Consider the following 9,018-nt stretch of genomic DNA (forward strand, 5'->3'; position numbering starts at 1 on the left):
CCCAGTTTCCATTTTTAAGCCCGGCTCCACGTGAGGATGGCCCAAATTTAAACCGTCTGCATTTTTCATGCCGCTCCGTCACGCCAAACCCGCAGCCTGGCTTTACATTTTTAATGAACTGCACCCGGCAGCACAATTAATAGAACAACGTGCGCCTGGTGTCCCACAGGCTGGGAGCAAGGCTTTGGTGATAACTGGGAAGGATACGACGCGCGCTTCCCAATGCCGCCACCTCTGCTTGAGAAAACTCCCTCCCAACCACCAGCACCCTGGGCCATGCGGCTTCTTCATCCACCTTGGAGCAGGGAGCAGGTTGTGGTTTGCTGTCTTTTCTTTTTCTTTACCTACACAGCCTCCAGAATAAACGGATTTTAACATGACATTTAAAAAGAAATAATATTTTTGCTGGCACACTTAATTTTCTGTTTTTAGGGTTTTTCTGTGTTTACACATTCCCAAATTAAATGCAATTTGCCCAGCAAGCTGTGAGCCGTAATATGCCCAGGCTGCTGGGTCCACATCTATTTCTCCTCACTGGGAACCACAGACCAAGGCCCCGCTCACACTCCCTGTCCCTGCCATGCTGGGGGTTTTGTTACGCTGCTCTAAGCCAGGCTCAGTCACAGCTGAATTTCGGATGCTCTGAGCTGTGCCATGACCAGGACCAGCAGAGCCCCGGCACACACACACACAGGTCCTGCAGGCGCAATGAACACTTCACAGCAGGTCCTGCTTGTGATCCACACCAGGAGACGCTGATCCCCGACTAAATCCTGTCCAAACCAGGGAGATCCTGGGGTGTATCAGGAGGGGGGTGGTTGTAGGTCAGAGAGGTTCTCCTCCCCCTCTACTCTACCCTGGTGAGCCCGCATCTCGAATATTGTGTCCAGTTCTGGGCCCTCAGTTCAAGAAGGACAGGAACTGCTGGAGAGAGTCCAGCGTAGGGCTACAAAGATGATGGAGGGAGTGGAGCATCTCCCTATAAGGAGCGGCTGAGGGAGCTGGGGCTCTTTAGTTTGCAGAAGAGGAGACTGAGGGGAGACCTCATTCATGTTTAGAAATATTTAAAGGGTGAGTGTCACGAGGATGGAGCCAGGCTCTTCTCGGTGACAAACAATGATAGGACAAGGGGTAATGGACACAAACTGGAACACAGGAGGTTCCACTTCAATTGGAGAAGAAACTTCTTCTCAGTGAGGGTGACAGAGCCCTGGCCCAGGCTGCCCAGAGAGGTTGTGGAGTCTCCTTCTCTGCAGACATTCAAAACCCGCCTGGACGCCTTCCTGTGTAACCTCATCTGGGTGTTCCTGCTCCGGCAGGGGGATTGGACTGGATGAGCTTTGGAGGTCCCTTCCAATCCCTGACGTTCTGGGATTCTGTGATTCTGTGATCCCAGACTAAATCCTGCCCAAACCAGGGAGATGCTGATCCCAGACTAAATCCTGCCCTGCCATACACAGCGGATTAATTACTGCATTGTTTTGCTCCCGCAGCAGGTCGAAGCGATCATTAGCAACTCAGGGAAACGAGTGCTAATCACAGCACAGCTCACAATCCCACCCCAGCGCTCAGAGCCACTGTTCAGCTCAACAGCTCACAGCTCACACTGATTCCCACTGACTGGAGATATCTGTGTGTTGAGAAATACGGAGTTCACACCAAAACAACACAACTTCTGATACACAGCAGCGTTAACTCTTCATGCTTTAAACTTAATTACGTGCAGTCGGGTGGCGCTCGCTATTCCATCTTCCTGAGCTAAACCCAACAACACACGCTTAATGATTTTGGTGCACATACGCTGGTGGAGCTAATTAGGACTCCTGTGGGGCTGAGCTCAACTTTTTCAGTGCTGTCTCAACTGAAAAACAAAATGTTCTGGAGCCACGCTGCGCAGCACAGGCTCTGCACAGACAACGTGCTCCCCTGGATCCACAACAGCCCATCACATTTGCTGGGGAAAATCAGAATATCTCCAGAGATGAACACTGAGCACTCCATCTCCTGGGCTTTCCAAGTGTTTCGATGCTGACTCCAGTTTCAAGAGGAGCAAACCAGGAACCAAACCAAAACCTCGCTTATGTGCTTTGAGAGGGCTAAGTAAAATAAAAGCTTCGTTTAAAAAATACAAGCAGTAAACAAAATAAACGCCTCCATCCGTGACTTGGGACTGAAGGTGAAGGACACAGCTCGATCAGCGAGCCGTCAGCGATCATTAACCTCACCGTGCTGTCCCTGCCGTGCTCATGAAACCCAAGGAGGGTTTGGCTGTGCCACGGCATCGCTTCCCAACACCGGCCATGGGGACGGGTGGCGGACAGGGAGGGTCAGCCCAGCACCCACAATGGGGGTCTCACCAGGGGACACCTGGCACCTCAGGCACCCATCTGTGACCCCCACCCATCCACAGCACCCACCAGTGCCCACCATGGGGTGGGAGCAGCCACGCTGGCTCCTGGCCATGGCTGGGGAGGGCAGGACTCAGCCACCTCCTCCAGGCCACGCTCTGGGGTCGCTGGCCCACAGCAAGGTCTGCGATGCCGCTCCATGCACTGACACTTGGGAGGGAAACCCCACAAGTGCCATTCCTGGCACAGGGGTGGGATTACAGGGATGGAAATCCTGTCCCACTCTGGTCTGTGCCCTCAAGGCAGGAGAGAAGCCATGGGGGAAAGGCTGGACCACGTCTTCCTCTGGAGGCTGTGGTCCTGCACACCCTTTTTCCAGCGGCACCGTGGACGTCACTGTGGTGAACCTGCTCCTCTCCCACGTCTTCAAGGGCAGGTTGTTCTGACCCAGATCCATTCCCTGAAGCAGTTCAGCTCCCCACAGACACCACAGCTGCCCTGGGACAGGGGGATGTCTCCATCCTTCCAGGACCTGAGGGGGCTACAGGGCAGCTGTGGAGGGACCTTTTACAAGGGTATGGAGTGATGGGACCAGGGGTGATGGCTTTAGATGAGGTATCAGGAAGAAATCCCTCCCTGTGAGGTGGTGAGGCCCTGGCCCAGGTTGCCCAGAGAAGCTGTGGGTGCCCCCTCCCTGGCAGTGCCCAAGGCCAGGTTGGACGGGGCTTGGAGCAGCCTGGGCTGGTGGAGGTGTCCCTGCCCATGGGGGTTGGATTGGGGGGGTTTGAGGTCTCTTCCCACCCAAACCACACTGTGATTCTCATGGAGAGAAGCAGCAGCAGATTCTCTTGAGGTCAGTAACAGATCTGTTGCTATAATTCCCATTTTTTTAAATCTTGGCTGGTCTATTCTGCAGCAAAGGTTCAGGACCTGGGGACAGTTACTGTCTGGGAACACTGAAGTAGTTTGGAAACATCCATCTGGCAGCTCTGCCCCACAGAAAGGAATGCTCTCATTCCAAATTGGTCTGACAGGTTCCCATCTGCTCCTCCCCGACACAGAGCAGGACAGGTAGACAGGATGGGCAGAAAGCTCTCATGGGCAGAAAGCACGGTGCTGCCCACCACCCCGCTGCCCCCCTCCCCACAGCAGGGCACAAGCAACCCCACAGCCCCAGCACTATGGGGAATACGGGGACCCAGGAGGGACAACTGTGCTCCCCTGCTCACGTCCGATGGAGATCCCTCTCCGCTCAGCCAGCACAGCCGCTATTTTGGGATCTGCAGCCTCCCACTTGGCGTGTCAGCAATCCTACATGTCAGAAACGCATCCACTCTCCCTCGCACGCAGCGGGGCTGTGGGCAGGGAGTTGTGCTTACTCACGGCAGCAGCGTGCTGACAGCATGGCTCTGGGAGCACCGGGACACCCCGCAGCCCCCAAAGCTCAGTCACCACAGCCCCTCCTCTGTCCCACTGCCGGCACCATGTCCTGGCTGCCTTCAGCTCCAATTCAAGACCTTGAGTAAGGGGGAGTCTTGCAGTGCTGACAAACATCAGCCAGGTTCCCCAAAAGAGGTGAGGACAGAGGCACTGCCATCGTGTCCCATGCAGGCACAAAACCAGCTTCAAAAGCAAGCCCTTTCCACCAGCACCTCGCTTGTAATGATCTCCACAGCATCATTAAAGCACTGAGCACCAGCCCTCCAGGTCAGACTCCTCAGGGACGGCCCAGAGCATGGCTTCAGACTCCCAAAATTCACGTCTTTGGGAAGACACCAGCCTTCTCTTTCTGGAAAACCTGAAATCGGCGTTGCTGTCATTTCTGCAAGCAGAGAATTCACCCCATGCGAAATCATCAGATGGCGACAGCACAGCCACACACCAAAGGAAAACGCAGGTTTAGGCAGATCCCCACACCAAACCGTCCTCTCCTCTTCCCCATTCCCCCACCCGAGCTTCATCCCCACTCTCCCGTTTTATTCCACTTACAAATTCACATTGCTTTCCTCCCACTCAAACCGGTACTCGGCTCCCGCTGGCAACACACTGATCAAGATGTATTAATTCACATAAAATCCCTTCCACACCAGCGAGAGAAAGCTGGAAAGGATCGTTTGAAAGTTTAGATAAGTCACCATGGCGCTCCTGCAGAAACGGCTCTGTCGCAGCAGGTGACACTTCTTTCCAGCACGACTGCCAGGAGAGCTCGGCAAATCGGTTAATTAAATTAAATTAACCCCCCTAATAATTATTTAAGCTCACCCCTGTGTCCCGCTAATGATGGGCGACCTGCGAGCCGAGCGCGTCCAGGGATCACCAGCAAAAATTGAGAAGTTTGCAGGGGACAGAAGCCAACACTAAACCATGCCCTGAAAATGTATGAATATACATTATTACTTGATATAGATATGAATATTAACATGAAAGTGTCACTGGCTATTCTGAAACTGTGGCTCAAATATATGTAAGGATAACCACTATGTCTGACTTATGTCTCTCATAGTAGAATCCTAAAATCCCAGTGTTCAGTAGAGCCTTTCAGCCAAATAAATACTGGTGTAATAACACTGCACCATTTCTCAGGCTTGTCTGCCAGTGGACATCCGCATACTCCTGGTTAAAACTGATCCAACAAATCAAGTAAACAGAGTTATGCCATTTTTTCCCATAGGAGAAACCCCTGAAGTTCCCCTGTTGCAGACCAGAGCGACCCTTGGACAGCGTCTGACGGCACGTTTTAGGAGAGGTCATTTTGCTCAGACATTTCACATCATCTCTTAATAATTGGAGAACACCAGACAGACTCTTGGAAGAGTAGTTAATTTTCCATCACGTGGCTACCATTTGATGGCTCTTTTCTGCTTTCACTCTTTAACATGGCAGAGCAATGGCTTAGGGGTGGAAGGTGCCATTAACGCCGTGTCACGAAGTTGCCCAGCCTCTGAGGTGGCTCTGCCTCCCTAAGAAGCTGGGAAGGGGACCAGGGATGTGTGTGTCCCTAGCATGGTCTGCGTGGGGACGAGGAGCCCTGCGAGGGGACAAGGAGCCCTGCATGGGGACAAGGAGCCCTGCATGGGGACAAGGAGCCCTGCGTGGGAACAGCAAGCCCTGCGTGGGGACAAGGAGCCGTGCGAGGGGACAATGAGTCCTGCGAGGGGACAAGGAGCCCTGCATAGGGACAATGAGTCCTGCGAGGGAACAACAAATCCTGCGTGGGGACAAGGAGCCCTGTGCTCCAGGGACCCCCATCCCTGGTCTCGGGAGCGCCTTTACCTGGACGAGGGTGATGGGAACAGGGGCAGGGACTCACCCAGCCACTGCCAGCCCTTGGGCAGTGCTGATAGGAAAACACGCCAGTGTTTACGTTTTCAAGGCTTGTTTTTCAGCTTTTCCTGTGGTTAGGGTTTAATTTGGGTTTTTTTTTCCCCTCTCTCCGCACAAGAGGATGGGGGGAGCAAAACCCTGGGATTCTCTGGGACGGGGGACCCAGGACAGATGATCCTGGTGGGACCCCTTGCAAAAGGCAAGCTGGAATGAAGATGTATTGGGAGAACCAGCAGAACGGAGACAAAGACGAGCGAACGGGGCCATCTGGAGCTGCTGGGCATCCCGGTTGTGTGTCCCCACCATTTATCCTCCAGATAATCCATCTGCCGACGCACCGCATTGAAAGCGACTCCTCCCTCAATGAGGATGTTGCTCTAGTGCAGCAGCTACACACCAACAACCTGTGCGTTTTAATTGCAAACACTCACAGAAACAAGCGATCCAAGATGGGAAGGGTGAGCCCTAAAGCCATGGATTGCTCAGGGCCACGCTTCAGGGGCTGCAGCCCTGCCTGGAGCAGGTCACCAAGGCTCATTATACACAAATCAGGCTGATTAAACACATCACCACTGTGAATTCACGGTTTTCACCACCACCCCAGCAGCCTTTCAGCCCTTGTCACAACCCCAGGACAGTGCATGGTGCAGCCACGCCAAAATTTACACTAAAGAACATGAAAATGAACCCAAACCCAGCATAAAGCTGATGCCAAGAGCACCCAGGCGAAACAATAACCCCCTCTGGTCCTAACCATGACCTTGGAGCACACCAAACTCCTGCCTTTGCTGAAACCGCTGTGACCTCCCCCAGGAAAAGGGGGTGGTTTCCTCCTCTCACCAGTTTGCACCACTGCCGCCAGTCCCACCACCACCTCATTTCCCAGTCCACCTCATTTCCCTGAGCTGGACCACATCTCCTGCACCGCGAGCAGCACCGAGGAGAGATTATTTGATTATTTAGGTATTTCCTTCATTGTCAAATTCAAAACATTCCTGATAAACGATACCTTCAATCGATTAAAGACAAAACCTTTCCCTTCTCTCAGCCTCCGTTTTCTTACCTGACATCTCGAGCACTTTCCAGTTAGATTTAATGAACGGAAAGTGTTCTCTCCTTATTCCCTAAAGGCAAATTCAACTTTCTTGCCTCCTGAAGGAAAAAAAAAAGCTCATAAATCTGCTTCCTTTTGATTAATGGAGAAAAAGACTAAACGTTTCCTAAATTAGCTTAACAGTATCCAGAAATATTCAAAAAGCCATTATAATGGATATATATAACGGAGAAAATATATATAGAGAGAGAGAGAGAGAGTGAGAGATTCACACCATAATTGATCTCTGGGAGGAAATAACTCATTAACCAGTGAGAACACAACCCGGTTTGCCCCCTTTCAAACCGCTGTCCTACCCCAGCCCCATTTCAGCACAAAACACACACACCCCTGGGGCTGTGGGGAAAGAATACGTCCTGCATTTCCAAAAAGTCCATACTTGTTCTTTAATTCACCTCTGTGTAGTGTGCGCTGCTTTTCCACGAGGAATTCTGAGGCGCTGGCTCCTGAGCATCCCCACAGCATCCCCACCAAACCGCAGGCGGGATGCACCATGGTCCCCACGCCTGCACCCCTGGCAGCCAGCCGCACCATTAAACACTTCAGAAGAGGGAGAAGACACTCTTAGGAGAAACAGCAGCACCACATTAACCCAGATTTTGGTCTCGGCATCCTTTGGGAGCAGGGTCCTCAGCAGAGGCTGCGCCCACACGTGCACCCATAGGCCCGGGTGCTCTCCGGCTCCTGCACGCTCGGGTCCAGAAGCTTTATGCAGCTCTGTATCTGCTCGCTGTATTATTAGTTTTTAATAAGTATGTAATTTACAGTATTGGACAAAATATGGAATAAATACCACTTGTCACCATCCAATGCTACCACTTCCCTTAAGCCTGTAATTACTCACAAAAGGCTTTTTACTACTGCACGGATCTCCCACAGATTTCTCCCCAAGTTAAGTTCAGGCTGGATATGAAAACTGCCATTGAGCAGACACGAATTTCTCACAATTTCGGTCTCCCTGATCCATCCCAACGATGAGGAGCAAAGCAATGCACGTTGCCTATGGCTACTGAAGTCATGTGGCGATGCTCTCCGCAGAGGGCAAGGTACCATGCCTACTTGTAATGGGTTTGAGCCCATATCTTTAAACATAAAGGTGTTTTTTCATGTCTTTTGGGCAAAAAGTCCTCAAAATGCATTAATGCCCCGCTCCGTTAACAAAGAAGCTGTGGCAACACGCGCATGGCTGCCAAGAGAGCGCCTGAACCGGGGTTTAATAGTTAATAAGCAGCCAGATGATGTCAGACTCATTAAGCCCTGTTTATATCTGCCCCTTAGAACTTAATGTCCCAGAAAGCTGGGTTGGCCAGGATTAAATAGTCTCCCTTTTAGCCCAATTACCAGTAATAAACTCAATTTTCTAAAGAACAGGGCAGAGTTGTCCGGACCGCGGCCAGGCTGTGCCCACATTTCATAGCCCAACCATTACGCTCCTGTCGTTCAGGAGCGATTTTCTCGATGTCAGGGACGTGGATCAAAGTTTAATGATGTAATGCGCGCGCTGTAAGAATGGAAATCGCAGGAGATGCTCAGAGCACACCCCAGCTGCCAGGCAGCCTGCAGGAAATCAAAGGCTTTGCTAAACTCGTATTCGTGCCAAGGCATTTCTGACGTGTGCCGAAACTAATTCTCTTTTTTTTTTTAATCTGAGGCGATCAAGACTTCTTGAGAAACAATTTACAGCAAAAAAAATAGTTTCTGAAATGTACTAATGGTTATTTTAGGGAAAAGCATTAAGTTGGCGTGGCTGGCAGGAGCAGGAGTGTGATCCTCCCAGTCCTGCAGGCAGCAGGGACCACGTCCAGCAACGCCATTAATTGCAGATCTGGAGTCGTGAGGGACCGCTGGCCTCCGGGTCCAAAGGGAAACACACGACAGAGCCCAATGCAATGGGAGACCTGGAAACACAGAGCAACACATCTCACCATCTCCTTAATCCAGTGGTATTGGACAGCATCACCTCAAAAACAGCACAGAAAAGCAATGTTTGCACGGAAAGAATGCAGTACACGTTAACCACTGAACCACTGAAACCACATCAACAGATCCCCAGTCAATGCAGGCACAAAAACTGCCATAATCTGTGCCAGTGAGGCCCTGACGCTGTTACCGGGCTACCAAAATAATGATTATTGGAGTTTCAAAACCAGATGAGGTTTCCTCTAAGCTGAGAGCTTTACAAATACAGTAAGGGCCTGTGCTGAAATAGCTGGGTTTTGGGCAGGCAGGGCA

The sequence above is a fragment of the Mesitornis unicolor genome, unplaced genomic scaffold (genome assembly GCF_000695765.1).
Source record: "Mesitornis unicolor isolate BGI_N332 unplaced genomic scaffold, ASM69576v1 scaffold15101, whole genome shotgun sequence".
NCBI lineage: Eukaryota > Metazoa > Chordata > Aves > Mesitornithiformes > Mesitornithidae > Mesitornis > Mesitornis unicolor.